Genomic DNA, 21,769 nt, shown 5'->3' with positions numbered 1-21,769 from the left:
TTGGTTTTACATTTTTGCAGATCTCTTTAATGTCCGGCTTAATAGAAGACAGTTCAATTCTTATGTCTACTTCTGTATTCCATATGTTCTGATATGTTTTTTTAGTTGAAATAAATGAAGAAAATCCAGCCTCGCACACATATGTAATTGGAAAAGTATTTAATAGTTCTTTTAAAAGTTAATTGTGAGTATAATTCTTTGCTTTCACACCACCAAAACCTTAAAAGTGATAGTTTCTTAAAGGTTAGTAGCAATGTGGAACCTGAAACTATAGGAATGAACATTTGTATACTGTAACATTAAAATCCATTGGTGTATTATGGTGTGTCTTGAACTTTGAATGGATCTTTTAGTCCCACATTGTTTTGTAATGTCATTCATTGGTCATTTGGAAAATAGTGGTTCACTGAGTTATGCATATCTTCCAAATCCTGACACGTGTCATTTTGAAATATCAAAAACTCAACATTCATTAATATAACTACTCATCAGAAAAGTCCTTAAGAATTAGGAAATTGTCAAACTCACAGGGTGGATATAAGTTTTCCAAAATTCTAATTTTTGAAATCTCAAATTTTATTCTTAACAAAAAATGCTGTAAGTTGTTTTCATTGAAATACAGACTTCATTAAATTTTGAGACAATGTCTGCCAGATACCCAAGTCTGAATGACTATAGGCTGTCTGTCTGTCAGTCTTTCAAGCAAAAATGGTGTTCCATATAAAGAGTGGCTTGTTCAGCTCACAACTCAATCACATAAATCCTTTTCCTCGAGACAACCATTGTTCTTTGATATACAGCAGAAATGCTTTATGCATTTTGCCTCACATAACTTTTAAAAGACGTGATCAAGGGTTCAGATTTGATAAAATTAATAATTATTACTATTTTATCAAGCATCATCTTAAATTCTCTTTTTTTTCCCTGTGAGTACAGTCATCCCTTGGTATCCACAGGGGATTGGTTTCAGGATCCCCTGCAGTTGCCAAAATACTACGGTGCTCATGTCTCATACTAAATGGCACAGTATTTGCATACAATCTATGGAATATTCTCTTGTATAATTTAAATCATCTCTAGATTACTTATAACACCTAATACAATGTAAATGCAATGTAAATAGTTCATAAATGCTATGTAAATATTTACTGGAGCAGCAAATTCAAGTTTTGCTTTTTTGGAACTTTTCAAAAGAAAAAATTAAAAAAATAATTTCAGTTCATGGTTGGTTGAATCTGCGGGAATACAGAGGGCCAGGTGTATATAGCAATGAAGAATACAATGACTACTAGTACGGTTTGGTATCACTGCTTTGATTTCTGTTAAGGAACTAGCAATAGTACAAATATCAACACAGTGAAGGAGGCAAGTTATGTCTTAGTATTACTGTGAAAATATTTTTGACCTTGCAGATAGCTTCCCGGGGACTCCATGGAGTCTGCAGATCACATTTTGAGAACCACCGATCAAGAACAAATCTAAACTCTAAGTGGTGGCAATCCATGTTTCACAATTTGCCCTTCTGAGTAGAGTCTGTGCTGTTATAACCAACCCTGGCCTAACTTCTCTCTCATCAGCTTTTTCTGCTTGCTAATAAGCAATGACCCATCATATTCGGTTCTTGGTTCCAGCTGAATTCCCCATTTCTAACCCTCCATTCTTCTTGCCAAAGTAAAGATTTCTTGCCTCTATTTTTATCTGCCTAATCAAACCCTACACTAATCTTCTAATGATTCCATTTTAATTCTTGATCTCATTCCAGGAATCAACCTAGCCCTTCAGGGTAGAATTTTATTCATTCATTTTTTATTTCATTTATACATTCATTGATTAATTCATTTAATCAATGAATTAAATAAGTTCATTAATTTTAAAATGAATATTCTGCAAATCTACTATTTCATTTGTTAGAGAGATGACATTTGCTTTTGGCCTTAAAGGGTGACATAATTTGAACAGATGAAATGAAAGTGTAGGTTTTTCAAAGTATGATAAATAGCAATAGCTTTATGGAGGTAAAAAAGTCTTCCTCCTTGCTTGGGGAAAGGCAAAGAGGATGCAGATAGTAGAGTAATTAAAGACAAGGCCAAAAATTTAGTATAGGGTCATCTCATGGAGGTACTGACTGCCTGAAGTTCATTTGGTAAGCAATGGGGAACTACCAGAGATGTTTCAGCAGAGGCAGAGGTAATGGGGTGAAACAGTCTCAGTAAAGCATTATTTGCCTAAGATTTGTTTGGCAACTATAGATGAAAAGAATTTGGTGGCAAAAAGACACTTGAGGCCAGAAAAACAGGTTGGAGAGCTGAACTAGGGTGGTGGCCCTAGAAATGGAGATGAGTGGAGATGGATTTTGAGAACAATGAGGAAGTAAGTTCAATAGGTGGTGGTGAGGGAGAAGTGGTTGTCAAAAATGACTAGAGTTTCAAGCATGAGTTACTGGGAGAATGGTGATGCTATTCAAAGAAATCAGGAAGTCAAAAAAAGGAACGGTTTGTGTGAGGCAAGACGTTGAGCTCAGTTCTTTACCTGTTAGGCATATAAATGGCTATACTCAAGGGGGAACTAACTAATTTTATAGCACTTACAAGAACTGGAGCCTAACAAATAGAAGATTGTGGTTATAGCTGGACTGGCTTTATACTGTCTCTTTGCAATATAAACGTAAAGGGGAAAATGAAAAATGCAGTCAGTATTTTAATTCGCTGTAGTTTCTCTCTAGACAAATCTAGCAGGAATCTGTAGCTTTTCTGTGGTCCATATATCACAAAGATAGCGCTTTTAAAGTGATATATATTTATTAAACGATTTGTATGTGTTATTTATTATGCTAAATTGTATGTCAGTTAATCCTGGCAACAGCACTTAGATATTATTATCTGGATTTTCGTAAGAGAAATCAAGGTACAAAGATGTTAAGTAACTTTTCCAAGTTCAAATAGGAAGTGATGGAATGACATTTGAAACCAGGTTCTGTGCGGTTTCAAAGTCCTTGTCTCATCTACTCTATATAACTAAAGTATTTATGTGCCTTTCCTCCCTTTTCCTTTTCACAGAATGAAAAGTGAATAGTGCCTTTTAGCATGAACTATTGGTCTTTATGATTGTATCCAGAGGTTCATTAATGCCGTCTTAGGAGATCTATCTTACGAAAGGCTACTGCTCAGGGGGCTCTCCCTTTTTATTTTCCTTCCAGTTTTATTGAGATATAATTGACATACATCACTGAATAAGTTTAAGGTATACAGCAAAATGGTTTGACTTACATATATTGTGGTAATGTTTAGTTAGCGTCCATCATATCATATAGATAAAAAAGAAAGAAAAAAAAAGAAACAAAATTTTCCTTGTGATGAGAACTTTTAAGATTTACTCTCAACAACTTTTCTATATATCATACAGCAGTGTTAACTGTAGTTATCATGCTGTACATTACAGCCCTAGTACTTATTTATCTTGTAACTGGAAGTTTGTACCTTTTTAAAAATTTTTATTTAGTTTTTTAATTGAAGTATAGTTGATTTACAATGTTGTGTTAGTTTCATGTGTACAGCAAAGTTATTCAGTTATATATATATATATTATATATATATATATATATAATATATATATATATATATATATTCAGTTTTTATATATATACAAAACTTTTATTTTTCAGGTTATTCTCCCATATAGGTTATTACAAAATATTGAGTATAGTTCCCTGTGCTATACAGTAGGTCCTTGTTTTTTATCTACTTTGTATATAGTAGCGTGTGTATGTTACTCCTAAATTCCTGATTTATCCCTCTCTTCCCCCTTTCCCCTTTGGTAACTGTAAGTTTGATATTCTATGTCTGTTTCTGTTTTGTAAATAAGTTCATTTGTATCATTTTTTTAGATTCCACATATAAGTGATATCATATGATATTTGTCTTTGTCTGACTTACTTCACTTAGTATGATAATCTCTAAATGCATCCATGTTGCTGAAAATGACATTATTTCATCCTTTTTGTGGCTAATATTCCATTGTATGTATATATACCACATCTTCTTTAACCTTTCATCTATCGATGGACATTCAGGTTGTAGAAGTTTGTACCTTTTGACAACCTTCCTCCAATTCCTCCTCCCCTGAACCGCCCCCCGACCCATAACCGCAAATCTGATCTCTTTTTCTATGAGTTTAGTGTTTTGTTTTTCAAGATTCTTCATTTAAGTGAGATCATATAGTATTTGTCTTTTTCTGTCTGACTTATTTCACTTAGCATAATGCCCTCAAGGTCCATCCATGCTGTTGTAGATGGCAGGGTTCCCTCAGTTTTTAATGGCTGAATAATATTCTTTTGTATGTATATACTGTAACTTCTTTATCCGTGCACTTATGGACAGACACTTAGGTTTTATCCATGTCTCAGCTATTGTAAATAATGCAGCTATGAACATGGCGATGCAGATATCTTCTTGAGTTAGTGCTTTTGTTTCCTTTGGATATATTCCAAGAAATGGAATAACTGGATTGTATTGTAGTTCTGTTTTTAATTTTTTGAGGATCCTCCAAACTGTTTTCCTTGTGTCTGTACTTGTTTACTATCTCACCAACAATGCACAAGGGTTCCCTTTTCTCCACATCCTCACCAGCATTTTTACCTCTTATCTTTTGGATGATGGCTACTTTAACAGGCATAAGGTGATATCATATTGTGGTTTTAATTTGCATTTCCCTAATGACTAGTGATGTTGAACATCTTTTCATGTACCTATTGGCCTTTTGTATATCTTTTTTTGGAAAAATGTCTATTCAGGGCTTTTGCCCATCTTTTAATTGGATTATTTAGTTTTTTCATTATGGTTTTTTTGTTTTGGGGGAGATTTTTGGCTGTTGGGTTGTATGAGTTCTTCATATATTTTGGATAATAACCCCTTATCAGAGATCTGGTTTGCAAATATTTTTTTCCCATTCCATGGTTGCCTTTTTACTTTGTTGATTGTTTCTTTTACTATGAAGAAGCTTTTTAGTTTTATGTCATCCAACTTGTTTATTTTTGCTTTTGGTGACATATCCAAAAAATCATTGCCAACACCCATGTCAAGGAACTTTTTTCCTATGTTTTCTTCTAGGAGTTGCATGGTTCAGGTCCCATGTTTAAGTCTTCAATTCATTTTCAGTTAATTTTTGTACGTGGTGTAAGATAGGAGTCTATTTTCATTATTTTACATGTGAATATCCAATTTTACCAACACCATTTATCAAACAGACTCTTTTCTCCACTGAGGCACTCTCTTTCAACTACTATAATGGGCAACTACTTTCCCCATTGGAATGATAATTCCTGTCCCTTACTTAAGACTGAGAGCACTATTAAGTAACAAAATTAATTTAACTGTAATACCACAACTTAAGAAGAGCAGATATAATAGTTTTAAATGTAGCTATAGTAAATACTGTCATTAAAAAATAATGAAGAGCTAGATAAGTTCCTCTGAAACCACTTTATTTATTTTTTATTTTTATTGGAGTATAGTTGATTTACTATGTTGTGTTAGTTTCTGCTGTACAGCAAAGTGAATCAGTTATACATAAACATATATCCACTCTTTTTTAGATTCTTTTCCCATATAGGTATTACAGGGTATTGAGTAGAGTTCCCTGTGTTACACAGTAGGTCCTTATTAGTTATCTGTTTTGTATACAGTAGTGTGTATATGTCAATCCCAATCTCAGTTTATCGCCCCTCTCTTTCCGCCTGATAACCATAAGTTTGTTTTTTACATCTGTGACTCTATTTCTGTTTTGTAAATAACAAAACATTTGTTATTGGGGGGGATTGTTTCATTTGTACCATTTTTTTAGATTCCACATATAAGCGATATCATATGATATTTGTCATTCTCTGTCTGACTTATTTCACTCAGTATGACAATCTCTAGTTCCATCCATGTTGCTGCAAATGGCATTATTTTGTCCTTTTTTATGGCTGAGTAATATTCCATTGTATATATGTACCACATCTTTATCCATTCCCATATTGATGGACATTTAGGTTGCTTCCATGTCCTGGCTATTGTAAATAGTGCTGCACTGAACATAGGGGTGCATGTATTTTTTTTGAATTATGTGAAACCAGTTTAAATTTAGACAAATAGCAGAGAATGACCTTAACAGCAAGTCTGAGCATTCAAGTATGGAGGTCTTTCTCTACATAAGGGAAGATGGAGGATGCCTAGTCTTGGAAATTAACGTTGTGGTTGAATGCTCCCCCAGAGTGTAATGAGCAGAGAACCAAGAAATACACGCCTGTGCTACATTTGTTACATGCACGGCCTGGCACTTGATGAGTGTTCCATGAATGTAAGTCCCTTTCCCTTTTGCATTTTACAAAATATTTCCACACATCTCATTTTGTTTACTCTATATATTGAAAAGAAAATCCCAAGGAATAAACTGTTATCATTCTCATTGTACCGGTACGTAAGAATCTTTACATGCTGAAGCTGAAAATGACTAGACGATTCTGCAGTTTGGTGTCTCTAGCCTCAATGTTCTGGGTTTGCACTCTCCCTGTAGGAATTGATCATGTGTTTCTCTGGCCATTGAGTTGTGATAAGAAAGATTTTCCTGCTTGGAGTCCAAACTGAGCATGGATCCCACATAAATAAAGACCCATGACACTTTTTTTGGGGGGTTGGTTTTGTTTGTTTGTTTTTGGACATGCCACACGGCTTGTGGGATCTTAGTTCCCTGTCCAGGGATCAAATTCGTGCCCGCTGCAATGGAAGCACAGAGTCCTAACCACTGGACCACCAGGGAATCCCCCCATGACACTTTTTGCCATTGAACTGAGCTGGGGACCCTACTGACTGTTAATCCCTTTATCCCAGGTTTAAGTGGGTGACATTTTGTATTACAAAGGTATACATACCGGTGCTTAATTTGAGAGAGTTTCAAAGAAAGTCTCATGGAAAGTCTCAGACATGAGGTGGAGTTTCTAGACCTGACATCATTGTATTAACATAAGTGAAAAAGAGCTTTGAAGACATGAAGAAAGCAAAAGCATGACACGACCATATTGCACAAAAGAGATGGGTCTGCCAACAGCATGAAGAGAAACTGGAAGGAGACAAATTTAACTAGATTTTCAAAGTTCAGATGGTAGGGGATGTTGACCAGGAAGATTATAAATTTTGACTATAACCTATTTAAGAAGCATTTGGTTCTTAAGAAGGGAGAAACTATTTACAAGTAAAACCAACATAATCTTGCCTAAGACCTGGTTTTGTGTCTTTACTTCAGGTTCCTTCATTTTGTGAAAAGGAAAGGGTGTTGCAGGAAAGAGAGTGGGGCACGAGAGGATGGCCATGTCCCAGGTCTCAGGTGAGTCCCGAGATGGCCACCAAGTGTGGGTTCTTGGCTTCGTGCAAGAAAGAATTCAAGAATGAGCCACAGTAAAGAGAAAGAAGATTCATTCAGGGAGAAACACACTCCACAGACAGAATGTGGGCCATCTCGGAAGGTGAGAAAGGCACCATGATATGGGGTTGTCAGTTTTTATAGGGGTGGGTAATTTCATAGGGTAATGAGTGGGAGGAGTATTCTAGCTATTTGGGGGAAGGAGTGGGGATTTCCAGGAATTGGGCCACCACCCACTTTCGACCTTTTGTGGTTGGCCTTGGAACTGTCATGGTGCCTGTAACTGTGTCATTTAGCTTGTTGATGTGTTACATTGAGCGTATACTGAGGCTCAAGGTCTAGTGGAAGTCTGGGACCTATTTGGCTCTAATCAGTTTATGCCTTGTCCTCAGGCTATGTCTTTCTTTCAAAGGTTGTGCCCTTGCCCCCTTCCTGTCTCAAGGGGAGGAAAGCATAATGACTAAGTAACTCGGGAAGAGTGACCCCCAAAACAGTACAAGGGAATTGTTCTTCCCTTGACTAGTGTTTGACAAGAATCCTAGAAACCAGGAAAATTTCCTTACTGTATTAAATTCAGACCCTTAACAATCAGAATAATTAACCTGAGTATCATGAGATGGTTGAGTAAAGCCCCCTAATCTCCTTTATATAATCACCTATAAAAAACAGAATGGTATTTTGGGTAAGCCAGAATACCTGCAACACAAATTTAAATACACCTGCATTAGATCCAGTACCTAATATCATCACTAACATCTATATTCTATTTGTTCATTCAATAAATATTTATGAATTCCCTACCATATGCCAGACACTGAGGATACAGTATTTACAAGACAGATGTGATCCCTGATCCCATGGAACTCGCAGTCCCCTGGGGAAAACAGGCATTAAATAAATAATTGCATTTATTTTTACCTTTATAACTTTGTAAAAAATGAACAAATATTTTTTGAAGTTTTATGCTGGGTGTAGGAGATACAAAGATAGCTGTCTACAAGGAAGTTTATAGAACCCATAAGATCTGAAAATCCTATTTTAGAATATGGCATGGTGAAGGACTGAACATAAAGACCCTGATCCAAATAGTTCTATGTCTAGGACTTGTCCTTATGTGTTAACATGAGATCTGGATTTTAAAAAAAGAATTCCCTTGCATTATGGTTTAAGCCTCTTTAAGGCAATGTAACTAGAGGCAACGGTAAACTGATCATACTGCCCTCAGACAACATCAGAGGGACTATTTCTGAGTCATCAGACAAATACAATAAGAACATATCCCTCTCAAGTCCATCTCTCTAAAAATAGACCAGGACAGTCTCAAAGCACATATTCCTCCATTGATATGTACTTAGAACTTTTAGATTTCTGGTCCCAATTTTGGAACTATATGGTCATTCATTGCACCTATTAGCTGACAATCATTATTTCAAGAAATCCAAATGCCAGAACTAGTAATGGTCCTACTAGGACTGCAGTGATGTGAGGTATAATATTTTTATGTAATAATTTTAATCATAAATAACCTAAAAATTCACTCTGGGCTCCTCCAATTAAAAGAAAAGTATAAAACTCAAATAATATTTCCTACAACATTCCATGGTCTCCCAAATTTGGAAATGTGTATTTAAACAAAATAAAAAATTTTAAACAAATGTTCCATAGAATGCTTCTGTTAAAAATTGGTGGAATCAAGAGAGAAAAGTGATATATGCATAGTGTGCCAATAAACTGGCTTTCTGAAAACAGAAACAAAGACGAAATTCTGATTTGAAGTCTTTGTTGACTTTTTTAGTATGAGTATTCGCACCATGGCCAACTTCAAGCTACCAACCTGAAATTGCAGAACGTACAGTTGTGGAGAGATGTGCACAATCAGCTCTCAAGAGCCTGGGTAAGCCAGCTCCAGCACCCACTGGCTGTTCCTCAGAGAAAAAATAAATATTAATTTATTTTCTGTCAAAGAGGCCAAAGACTCCATCTTTTCTGATGTAGTTCCTAGAATATCCATTTTGGGGAATTATGCTTAATGTTGGTTCTAATACTTTATAAAACTAAAGATTCCTTTTATAAACCTTTTCAATGCTGCACACTTTGATGTGATTTAGGTTTAAACATAGCAACCAATTTTCCCTAATGAGAAATATAGATAAAGATGTGAATGTTTATTAGTAAGACAGTGAGATTAAAAAGATTTGTGCTACTTGGCAGTAAAAGCATTTCTATTCCTTTGGTTGAAGTAAATTTATAGCACTCTCCATGAGTGTCCACCAGATGGCAGACATTTCACAGCAACTTTACAAATAAGGCACATCTGCATTTCTGCAAGGCTGAACAATAATTTTTGAAGATGCTAAAGGAAATAACGAGCACATTTGGATAAACAGCAATACATGCAGGAGCACATTTGCAACTTGGATTATACTCTTATTTTTCCCCTCTGTTTGGGGTTCCAGAGGGTATTATCCAACTGATCTTTCCTGATATTTTCATTCACGGAAACCTCTGAACTTGGCTAAAACTGAACTTTTGATCTTTCCCTCGCCTCCAATTCCACTTGTCTTTCAGCCTTTTTTTCCAGCTGCTCTTTCCAGAAACCTGGAAATCATCCTTGATAATTTCACTTTTGTTATTTTCCATATCTAATCTGACATCAAATTCTACTGATTCTTATCTATCTTATCTATCTATAGCCTCCTAACTCATCTTCTTTCTTCTTTCCTCTACATAACAGAAACAGCATTGTTTTTAATATGTAAATCAGAACATGTTAGTCTCCTCTTTTTTTTTTTTTTTTTTTTTGCGGTATGAGGGCCTCTCCCTGTTGTGGCCTCTCCCGTTGCGGAGCACAGGCTCTGGACGCGCAGGCTCAGCGGCCATGGCTCACGGGCCCAGCCGCTCCGCGGCATGTGGGATCTTCCCGGACCGGGGCACGAACCTATGTCCCCTGCATCGGCAGGCGGACTCCCAACCACCGCGCCACCAGGGAAGCCCGTTATTCTCCTTTTTAAATCCTTCAATGGCTTAAATAATAATTTTTTCTTTAACTATTGACTTATTTTCCTTTAAAGTAATTTACTTTTTACTTATTGTAGTAAAGTCTCAGAATGAACTAGTAAATGTGAGCAGATAAAAGGCAAAGCAATAAACTACAAAATCCCACTACTTGGGATACAGCTACTTGGTTCTGTGGTGTAGTGCAGATGCTCCCAACAGAAAATAAGTTGTTACTTCATTGTCCTCAGGGTCATAATCTACATGCCACCTACTACAGGAAAATTATCTGCTTGTCTACCTCAGGGAGATGAAAGGCAGATCTTAAGATCCTATTTTGAAGGATATAAAATCTCTTGAGAGAAACTGTGATAGGAAATTTGATATGATGGTTAGATCTAAAGACAATAATATTAAGTGCTTCTGATTAGAAAATGTTGAGATAAATCTGCTTCAGCCCCTTGGGAGGATTCTTCAATGTTTTGGCTATCTACAGCTATGTAACAAACGTGCCTCAACTCAGTAGCATGGAATAATTGTTTATATTTTATTATTATCTCTCATAGTGTTGGGGGCTGACTGGGTCCGGCTAAGCCTAGTCTCCTGGGGTTGCAGTCAGACTGGCTGGGGCTGGAGTCATCTTGAGGCTTCCTCATCCACATGCATGTAGAAGGATGTGGGCTGTTGGCCGGGACCTCAGCAGGGGCTTTTGGCGGGAACATGTATGCACGGCCTTTCTTTGTGGCCTGGGCTTCCTCAAAATAACTGACTGATGTGGGAACATAAAGGTCTAGCCATCTTGGCCCAACCTGGGACAGCTCTGGAGAGTCATTCCAGCTCCAGAGCTCCCTGTGGCACCAGCCAAGGCTGTCATCAGGACTGCATCACAATTCGACTTCTCCCTCTGTCCACTCTGGCTTCCTTCCCTTCCCTTCTCTTCCATTACACAGGTGCTAATCCCAAGGTACTCCTTAACGAACATCATGCACACTCACTCAGTCTTCAAGTCAGTTCCTGGGGAACCCAGCTTGCAACAACACCGGGACTGTAAACACAGTAAGGAAGGCTAGCTAGTGAGAGCTAAATGAGCTGTAACCATATGACGGCAGTCAGTGTTGGTGCCAGAACTTCCATCTGGGGACATCGGGAGCAGTATTGTCTTTTGTGTACTTGTGTGTGTTTGAATATTTGGGGGGTTGGGGGGAAGGGAATTCACTTTGGGGACTTATTTCGAAGTTGCTTATCTAAAAGTATACTATAACTTAGATTGTATATTTATTTGTACGGCTTATCTGGGCAGCTGATGGAGATGTAGGGATGAGAAGAAAAGTCCCTGCATGCACATACACATCCCCCCACCGCAGCTACTCTTAGGATGACCACCCAAGTTTGGCTGAAAGAGTTGAGACATTCTCTGGAAAGTCTTGTAAAGAGCTGAGGCGCTTAGCATTGTTGTTGGTGTTTTGTGGCCAAAGATGATCAAGAGACTCGTTATGGTGAAGAACCAGAGCCTGCAGTGTCAGGGCTGGTGGAGGGCACAGGAATCAGTGCACTCACTGCTTAAACTAGGATCGTCCGGTAGGAAGATCCACTCGATCGCTTTAAGAAGCTTGTCAGAGACGGGAATCAACCAAAACTCAGAGCTTCAAAACCCATTATCTCCCAAATATTAGCATGGCTTACTCACTTCATTTTTTTTTTTTTTTAGATTTTTGTCAAGTGTCACCTTTTCAAAGAGGCTTCCTTGACCATTCACTCTATTTAAACTAGCACTTCTATCTCTCTCCCTTTATACTGCTTTTATTTTCCTTTATGTTGCTTATGACCACCTGACATAAATTTATGCACTTTTTATTGACAATCTTTCTCACTAGAATATAGTCTGTAGAAGGGGAAAGAATTTGTCTATTTTGTTGATTACTGTATACCAAGAACCAGACAATAGCAAGAACTTAATAGGTATTTGTTGATTGAAAGAATAAATGGGCATTTTCTTGAGTAATCAAAATGTTTCCAATTCTCTATCTTCTGGTAGAAATTCCAAACTCCCCCAGAGATGGAAAGCATAGGCAACAGCAACTTTTTACTGAATGTTTCCTAAATGACTTTTATTTCATATTTGCGAACTTAACAAAAGAGAGTACTATGATAAAATAGGTAGAAGAAAATAGATCATTCAGGTAAAAATCAAATATCCATACTCATCCTTGGGTAAATTGAAAAGTGCTTCTTCTCCCCTGGTTCTCTCCTTGGCTCTTCTCATAAAACAAAATAAGGCCATAGCTTCTCAGTGCTTATAAGCTTGAAAACACACTTTTAACTTTTTAGTGGAAATTTGTTCAACTCAGAATTACATTTAGCATATGAACTTGTTTCTTCCAAATAAATTAGTTGAAATGGAAACATTTCAGTGCTGTCAGTGCTGTCCTGAAAACACCAACTGTCACAAACAGGTGCTGATAATGAGCCTGAAATGTATTGATACAGAGTACATTATATTTACAATTTACATTAATTTTAAATTTACAATTTACATTATATTTACAATATAATATATATTTACAATATATTTACTTGTTTCTTCCAAATAAATTAGTTGAAATGGAAACATTTCAGTGCTGTCAGTGCTGTCCTGAAAACACCAACTGTCACAAACAGGTGCTGATAATGAGCCTGAAATGTATTGATACAGAGTACATTATATTTACAATTTACATTAATTTTAAATTTACAATTTACATTATATTTACAATATAATATATATTTACAATTTACAATATATATATGAAATATATAAATGCAATCACCTGGGATAGAATCATTTTTCAAGAATTTGCCTATGAGTTGGAGAGGCATCCTCCAGAGTCCTGGGAACTGCCCTCTTTCTCCATATTCTGGAAATTTGGGGCTTACATTCTCAATCCATATAAAGATATATTCTTCCTAAACTTGAACACTCTTCCGCTCTCTCATCCTGGGGACCAAAGTAAGCCAATGAGACTTATTCCCTGGAGATTTGGAACTGGAACCAAAGATTTCAACTGTCTTAAATTCTAGGGAGGGAGTTGTTGATGGTGATATTTTCTGCCTCATGGTCTGGAGAACAGAGATAGCCAGTATGCAGGAGCAAAGAAAAATGGAGATCTGAAGGGGAAGCAGAGACCTAGGATGGAGAGCCTCTCCTGATTTCCCAGTGGTGCTTGAGCCCTGGTTCCAGTTGACTATCAGGGTCCTGCTACATCTCTGCCCTTGGGTTCTGTGAGACAATTTAATTCCTCACAGCAAGTTCCTTTCTTCCCCCTTTGTGTAGCTTAGTTGGCTCTGTATCAGTTGCCACCAAAGATTCTAACAAATATGCTTTTTAAAAGTAAGTTTTAGGCCTTGCCATTTTCTCTCTAACTGCCCCTGATTTTTCAGAAAAACAAAGAGGAAAAGAGGTTCTTTCTTCTCTTACAGAGAAGCAGACACTGTTCAATAACATGAAGGTTAGGGTTAGGGTTTCTGTTTGTATGTTTGTTTGTTTGGCCACTACATGTGGCTTGTGGAATCTTAGTTCCCTGACTAAGGATTGAACCTGCGTCCTCAGCAGTGAAAGCATGGAGTTCTAACCACTGGACCACCAGGGAATTCCCAAGGTATTTCTGATAAAGGGTTGAATCTAGGATGTTCACAAAAGTACCAGTCTTACTTTCCTGTTCAGTCTGGAGACACCTGTAAAAATATATAAACTTGTGCTGTTTTCTGTTATTATAAAACTGGCTTTGCAAAATACTTATACAAAGGAATCTTTTAAAGACAGCCAGACTTGAGGAGAAATTGCTGCTGTGTCCTTTGAAAAGTTCCCTATGACCTTCACCAGCCTGCAGTTCTAATTGGTTATCTTAATAATTTGCTCCCTAGTATTTATTTATTTATTTATTTTTGCGGTACGAGGGCCTCTCACTGCTGTGGCCTCTCCCGTCGCGGAGCACAGGCTCCGGATGCGCAGGCCCAGCGGCCATGGCTCACGGGCCCAGCCGCTTCGCGGCATGTGGGATCTTCCCAGACCGGGGCACGAACCCGTGTCCCCTGCCTCGGCAGGCGGACTCTCAACCACTGCACCACCAGGGAAGCCCCCTAGTAATTATTTTAAAACTGACATCTCTACTTTTTAAAAGGTAACTAAGTATTTATGACGTTTCTTTGTTAAGCCAGGAGAAGAGTTTTAGAATGTCCTTTTTTCTCCCTTTGTGCACAAATGAATAGCACACCTCTGACTTTTCTCACTCAAACAAATAGATGAGAGCTTTTGTCTCATTAACTGGGACTAGTCAAGGTTGCAACTACTTCCTATTTTAAACCCATTCTTATCACTAACATCCAGTTTATTTTAATACTGGGGAAAATATTTGAATCCCATGGGTCTTTATTTCCTATTATTTCCCAAACAATATTAAAAGATGAGGGTTTTCATTTCTGTAATGTAAACTTACTGCTTATCAGGATCCTAGGGGCTGAGCATGAGTGCTACTTGAAGAAAAAATAATTTGGTATTTGAGGTCTCTTAGGGAAGCAGAAGACGCTCTGTAGAATCATTTTGTGAGGAAAACAAACCCACTTTTTGTTGCATGTCCAAATAATATTTATCTTATCTGGTGTGCTTGAGTGGTGTCTCCCAGATTTTAGAGATCTCCTTGGTTCCAGGGTTGTTTGATACATAGCCCAGGTCTGAGCAACACAAAGTGAGAAAGGGGACTAACAAGTTGCTGGTGAATTGGAACCTTGTTTCTTTGATGAAATTAGGCCAGGGTATCCCTTAAACTAAAGATGCCTAGGATTTCCTCAAATATTTGTTTTTTTTGCCATGTTTGTGCAAAAAAATGGGCTTTGCTTTCTCTCTTCTTCATTACTCTTGGTCCACACTGAGTCACCTACCTATCACATTTCTGCCAGGCGATTAAAGCACAAGATATTGTAATATATGTGGGGAAATCTTGGTTTACACATTATATACACAAAGGTAATCTGATCCACAAGCTCTAATTTCTTCATTGTCTTCCAATCCATATAGAGAACTCTCTTTACTTTTCCTGATTTCTTAGGAAGTGAGATTTCTTTCCTTCATTGTTTTTCTAAGTTAACTTTTGGGTTCAGAATGAAGTTATTTTACGGCAGCTTGTAACCTCCTATATATTTATATTCTTTTAGTCTCTCACTCATTGAAGCTTCTCATAACCAGTCCCTCATTTGCCCGGGCATGCAGGCTCTGGACAATTCCCTTGATTTTTTCCTTTATAAAAACAATTTTCCATTTGTTGGATTCTCAAGGCCACGTTGCTAGTAGATGAGAAAGCCAGAATTCAAAACCAGGCTGTCTCTTTCTTGAGCCTGGAATCAGTCAGTGTAGCATATTTACTGAAGAATGGACATGGGATGGGGATGAAGCATAGGACTGAGGATAGGAGAGAGGTTCCAGTACCCTTGTTCCAAACACCAGTCCAAGGCTCCTCATGGAGTGGGTAGGGTACCATAGGCATATCAATTCCAAATCTCTATACTTTCTTCTTGTACACATTTAGGTCCTCATGAAAATAGAATTTTTAGGTAACCTATTTTTCCAAAGTTCCAAAAGTAAGGCATGCAGATTGATACCCACCTCCCAACCCGGCAAACACACTCAAGAACATGTGTGTGCGTGTGCGCGCGCACACACACACACACACACACACACACACGTCAATTCTCTATATGTAATTAGCACTTTAAAAACTTCCAATGTGCAAACTTCTGTCATTGTCAGTTCTTTCCCTCCCAGGTCTTCCCAGTTCCTGCTTATTTCTTCCAGTAATACTTACATACCTGTTTCAGTTACAATTGCTCTGTAAAAAAACACACCAACTTAGTGGGGTAAAACAACAATCATTTTATTATTTCTTAAGGTTTCTGTGAGTCAGCCTGAAGGACTCTCATGCTAGTGACATCGGACAGTGACTGAAGCTGTAGCAGCAGATCGGGGCAGGGAGCAAGGTGGACTGAAGCACCTAGGAGCTGGATGGTCATCTCTCCTTCTTCAAGTAGTTTCAGGGCAGCGGCTGCCACAAGTAAGTGCTCAGTAAATGGTAGCTCTGAAAATTATTAGCTCCATGGAAAAAACCAAAGTGGTTTTTAAAAAATATTTATTTATTTACTTATTTGGTTACATTGGGTCTTAGTTGTGGCATGCGGGATCTTTTGTTGTGGCGCACAGGCTTAGTTGCCCCGCGGCATGTGGGACCTTAGCTCCCTGACAAGGGATTGAACCTGCATCCCCTGCATTGGAAGGCAGATTCTCAACCACTGGACCACCAGGGAAGTCCCCCCAAAGTGTCTGAAGATGGGATTTTTTTCTATCTCCACAGAAAATAATTGGGTAAATGTTACCCAGCTTGTGAACTTTTGTTTTTGTCGTTATTAATTAGCATTCATATAACTTAATGCTCTTAAATGGCCTGACAATAATTTATTTGTAAGTTTAATACCACTCCTGACAGAAGGTAGGTGCTACAACAATGCAGAAATAAGGAGAGCATAATTAAAAGAGCATATTAAAGATACAAGTAATTTGAATTACTCAAATTATGAATCTGAACACTGAACTAAAACCGTGGGCTGATGGTGGAGGGAGATATTCTTCTTCCAGCCTTACTGGCTACCGTGACATTCCCTCACCTGTTGTACATGGATATCCCTTCAGAGAAGGCCTGGAATTGCTTCGTTTCCACCTAAGAATTTTACAATATTCATCTAGTGTCTTCAAATCTTTACAAGGTATTACATGCTGTCTCAAAGATTTATAAGTGCTGTTGACTGAATGTTTGTGTTCCCTCCAAAATCCATATGTTGAAGCCCTAATCCCCAATGTGATGGCATTGGAGATGGGGCCTTTGGGAGGTAATTAGGTTTAGATGAGGTAATGAGGTGGAGTTCTCATGATGGGATTAGTGCCCTTATACGAAGAGGTCAGAGAGTTACTAGCCTCCCCATATGAGGATACAACAAGAAGGCAACCATCTGAAAATCAAGAAGAGGGACCTTTCTAGATACCAAATCTGCCAGCACCTTGATCTTGAACTTCCCAGCCTCTAGAACTGTGAAAAATAAATGTCTGTTGTTTAAGCCACCTAGTCTATGGTATTTTAACTGCCCAAATTGACTAAGACAATAAGGAAATTAAATATTTAGATTTAGAAATGCATTTTCCCATAGAAAACTTGATTTAAATAATAATTCACTTCTGAGGGGAGGCCACTAACTGAATTCATAATGTAGTTGAAATAGCAAATATTTTTAAATGAAAAGGCAGTGTTTTAAAAACTGTTGGAATATTGTTTTTCAACAAAACAGGAAAAATAGGCATTAGTCTGTGACTCAGGAGCCCTGGGTTCAGTCTTCTTCTCTCTACTGTCTGGCTATGTGAATCTAACCAGGTCATTTTACCTCTCCAGCCCTCAATTTCTTCATTTTGTAAAATTAAAGAGTAAAGGAGGTTGCAATAAAAGCATACTTTAAAAAATGTTCTTCCCATTCCTATACCCTCTAAAAGGAACTGAAGGAAGCTAGTTAGAGAGGGAGACTCTATCTACACTGAGACTAAGAAAGACTCTAACCTCATATACAAACTGTAAAGAACTTTATCCACAAAGAGCATCACTAAAAGTAAGCTAGCCGAGAAGCCAGGTTCTGTTGCTCCTGGACAAATGCAAACTATGGAGATGAGACTGAGGCACCTCTAATCCTACCCAGTTTAGGGGAATGAGGGCTTCAAAGGATGAGTGGGGTTCAGAAAAGATAGCAGACTTCCTGCTTTGAGTCATTCCCTGCTAAAAGTCTCCAGGAGGTAATGGCATGTCCAGAAATTCTATTTAGGGTAAATTAGAGGCTGCAGACTGGTTAGAAGAGAAACCGTAAAGCTGATTTTGCAAAGCACTGTATATCAGTCAGACTGAGGGAATGTCAAAGGTCAACATCAAAGAATTGGGGAGGGGGACACCGATGAAATTGTGGGACCAGGGTACTTCAGCTCTGCCATTGCCAAAAATAATGAGACAGGAGGAGGAAAGCTTGAATAAAGGAGAAATTTATTATTATTTTTTCTTCTTAGAAACTACTTGGAGGGTAGTAGAGGGAAAACATTGAAGACCCAAGCTCAGAGCAACTGACAGCTGTGCCATCCTTTCTGTCTCACTTGGTGTCCTTAGGGAATTAGGATCACGGAAGTCTCAAAGTTAACCTATCTTGTAGTTTATTCTTGTCTAATGACTGGACGGAGAGTTTTGCAGGTTTTGACAGGGCTCAACAAAATAATTCTTACTGGTAAAGGCAAAGAGTGAAACCAGAGTTCCAGCCCCATCAGGGTTACCACTTTGGCAACTGATATGAGCAATAGCACAGCTGTTACTCTCTTTGTGTGCAGTGGATGGATGTGTGTGAGACCTCTGGACACCCAGCTGAAACTTTGGTTACTCTGACGAAACCACAGCTCTGACTGAAAAGAAAGATGAAGACCCACTAGAGCTAACCAATGAGAATGTAACCTACTCTGGGAGGTCTACATGAACATCCTTGAGGCCCCAGGTCCACCTGGAGAGTCATCTTGAGCTTTGAGCAGAAAACCAACACCTCTGACAAGAAATTGAAGCTGATTAAGAACTATCGGGAAAAAGTAGAGTCTGAACTGAGATCCATCTGCACCACTGACCTGAGATTGTTGGATAAGTACATAATAGCCAGTGCAGCTAATCCAGAAAGTAGTCTTTTATCTGAAAATGGAGACGACTTCCAGTACCTCTCTTGCTTAAGTTGATGATCAAAAACAAACTATAGACAATTCCCAAGGAGCTTACCAAAAGGTATTAGATATAAACATGAAAGAGATGCAATCTACACGTCCAATCCACCTTGGACTGGCTCTGAGCTTTTCTATACTTTACTCTGAGATCCTAAATAACCCAGAGCTTGCCTACACACTGGCTAAAACGACTTTTGATGAAGCCATCATAGAACTTGATGCACTGAATGAAGACTCATACAGAAATATCCTTATCATGCAGTAGCTTAGAGACAACCTAACACTATGGACATCAGACAATGCAGGAGAAGAGAGTGACGTCAGAAGACTCAGAAAGCTAAATGTATACAGAGTGTCATCATTTTTTCCTTCAAGAAAACTTTTTACCCATCTCCATTCCTCATTCCACGTGGATTCTCTGTAGCAAAGAAACCCATTCAGTGTATAGAATCAAAGGTTTGAAATTTTACAATGTATGGACAACATTTCTTAGAGTAAGTGTTTTACTTACATAGATCAATCTCATAACCGTCTCTTCCTCAGATGTAAATGACAGCTTTAAGTGTTATATAGAATAAAATGGACATTTTAAAACTAGGAAGGGACTTTCCTGGTGGTCCAGTGGCTGAGACTCTGCACTCTCAATGCAGGGGGCCTGGGTTTGATCCCTGGTCAGGGAACTAGATCCCACAAGCCACAACTAAGACCCAGTGCAGGCAAATAAATTTTTTTTTAAAATTGGAAAAAATGGAATGTAGGACAGAATTCCACTGACATAGGACTCCTAGAAGGAGAATAAGATTATAGGGAAGGTACTGAGTCAGAGGGTTCCCTCTGCTGGTCAACAGGTGGCAATAGAGTAGCTTGGATGCCAACTGAAATAAAAGGCAGAAATAAATATTCAGAATAAAGGCAGTCTTTGGGAGAATGTATGGGGAAAGAGTGTGACTGGTTGTTTATATCTGAATATGTCTTATCTCTCTAAACTGTTCATTGCTTGAAGTACAACTAAAAGTTGTACTGAACCTTTTTGTGCCTTGGTTTCCTCCCTGTAAAATGGATATAAAAGTGATGCCTGAGAAGGCAGAGAGCAGAAGCAATAAGAACTACAGTCCTGCAGCCTGTGGAACAGAAACCACATTCACAGAAAGATAGACAAGATGAAAAGGCAGAGGGATAAGTACCAGATGAAGGAACAAGATAAAACCAAAGAAAAACAACTAAAAGAAGTGGAGATAGGCAACCTTCCAGAAAAAGAATTCAGAATAATGATAGTGAAGATGATCCAGGACCTCGGGAAAAGAATGGAGGCAAAGATCGAGAAGATGCAAGAAATGTTTAACAAAGACCTACAAGAATAAAAGAACAAACAAACAGAGATGAACAATACAATAACTGAAATGAAAACTACACTAGAAGGAATCAATAGCAGAATAACTGAGGCAGAAGAACGGATAAGTGACCTGGAAGACAGAATGGTAGAATTCACGGCTGCGGAACAGAATAAAGAAAAAAGAAGGAAAAGAAATGAAGACAGCCTAAGAGACCTCTGGGAAAACATTAAACACAACAACATTCACATAATAGGGGTCCCAGAAGGAGAAGAGAGAGAGAAAGGACCAGAGAAAATATTTGAAGAGATTAGAATCGAAAACTTCCCTAACATGGGAAAGGAAATAGCCACCCAAATCCAGGAAGCGCAGTGAGTCCCATACCAGATAAACCCAAGGAGAAACACGCCGAGACACATAGTAATCAAATTGGCAAAAATTAAAGACAAAGAAAAATTATTGAAAGCAGCAAGGGAAAAATGACAAATAACATACAAGGGAACTCCCATAAGGTTAACAGCTGATTTCTCAGCAGAAACTCTACAAGCCAGAAGGGAGTGATACACTTAAGTATATAATGATAAAAATGATATACTTAAAGTGATGAAAATGAAGAACCTACAACCAAGATTACTCTACCCAGCAAGGATCTCATTCAGATTCGATGGAGAAATCAAAAGCTTTACAGACAAGCAAAAGCTAAGAGAATTCAGCACCACCAAACCAGCTCTACAACAAATGCTAAAGGAACTGCTCTAAGTGGGAAACACAAGAGAAGAAAAGGACCTACACAAACAAACTCAAAACAATTAAGAAAATGGTCATAGGAACATACATATTGATAATTACCTTAAACGTGAATGGCTTAAATGCTCTAACCAAAAAACACAGGTTTCCTGAATGGATACAAAAACAAGACCCATATATGTGCTGTCTACAAGAGACCCACTTCAGACCTAGGGACACGTACAGACTGAAAATGAAGGGATGGAAAAAGATATTCCATGCAAATGGAAATCAAAAGAAAGCTGGAGTAGCTATACTCATATCAGATAGAATAGACTTTAAAATAAAGAAGGTTACAAGAGACAAGGAAGGACATACACAATGATCAAGGGATCAATCCAAGAAGAAGATATAACAACTATAAATATATATGCACCCAACATAGTAGCACCTCAATACATAAGACAACTACTAACAGCTATAAAAGAGGAAATCGGCAGTAACACAATAAGAGTGG

The 21,769-nt window shown here is 38.0% G+C and overlaps 1 long non-coding RNA gene and 1 pseudogene across 2 annotated transcripts in view; both read left to right on the top strand.

The window, feature by feature from the left end:
- The window catches only part of LOC307193700, a 32,558-nt gene extending 23,085 nt beyond the window's left edge, over positions 1-9,473 (top strand). Inside the window, exons 4-5 of the long non-coding RNA XR_013830384.1 lie at positions 7,279-7,498; positions 9,191-9,473. This is a non-coding gene — a long non-coding RNA (uncharacterized lncRNA). The remainder of the gene's footprint in view (positions 1-7,278; positions 7,499-9,190) is intronic.
- A 7,512-nt stretch (positions 9,474-16,985) lies between these two features.
- LOC307194379 (14-3-3 protein theta-like) lies at positions 16,986-19,657 on the top strand (annotated as a pseudogene). The gene is made up of 2 exons: positions 16,986-17,175; positions 18,975-19,657. The product of its transcript is annotated as a 14-3-3 protein theta-like (transcript).
- Positions 19,658-21,769: the final 2,112 nt, after the last annotated feature.

This window comes from Stenella coeruleoalba (assembly GCF_951394435.1).
Source record: "Stenella coeruleoalba genome assembly, chromosome: 11".
Taxonomy (NCBI): domain Eukaryota; kingdom Metazoa; phylum Chordata; class Mammalia; order Artiodactyla; family Delphinidae; genus Stenella; species Stenella coeruleoalba.
This window is presented reverse-complemented; position numbering and strand designations above follow the sequence as displayed.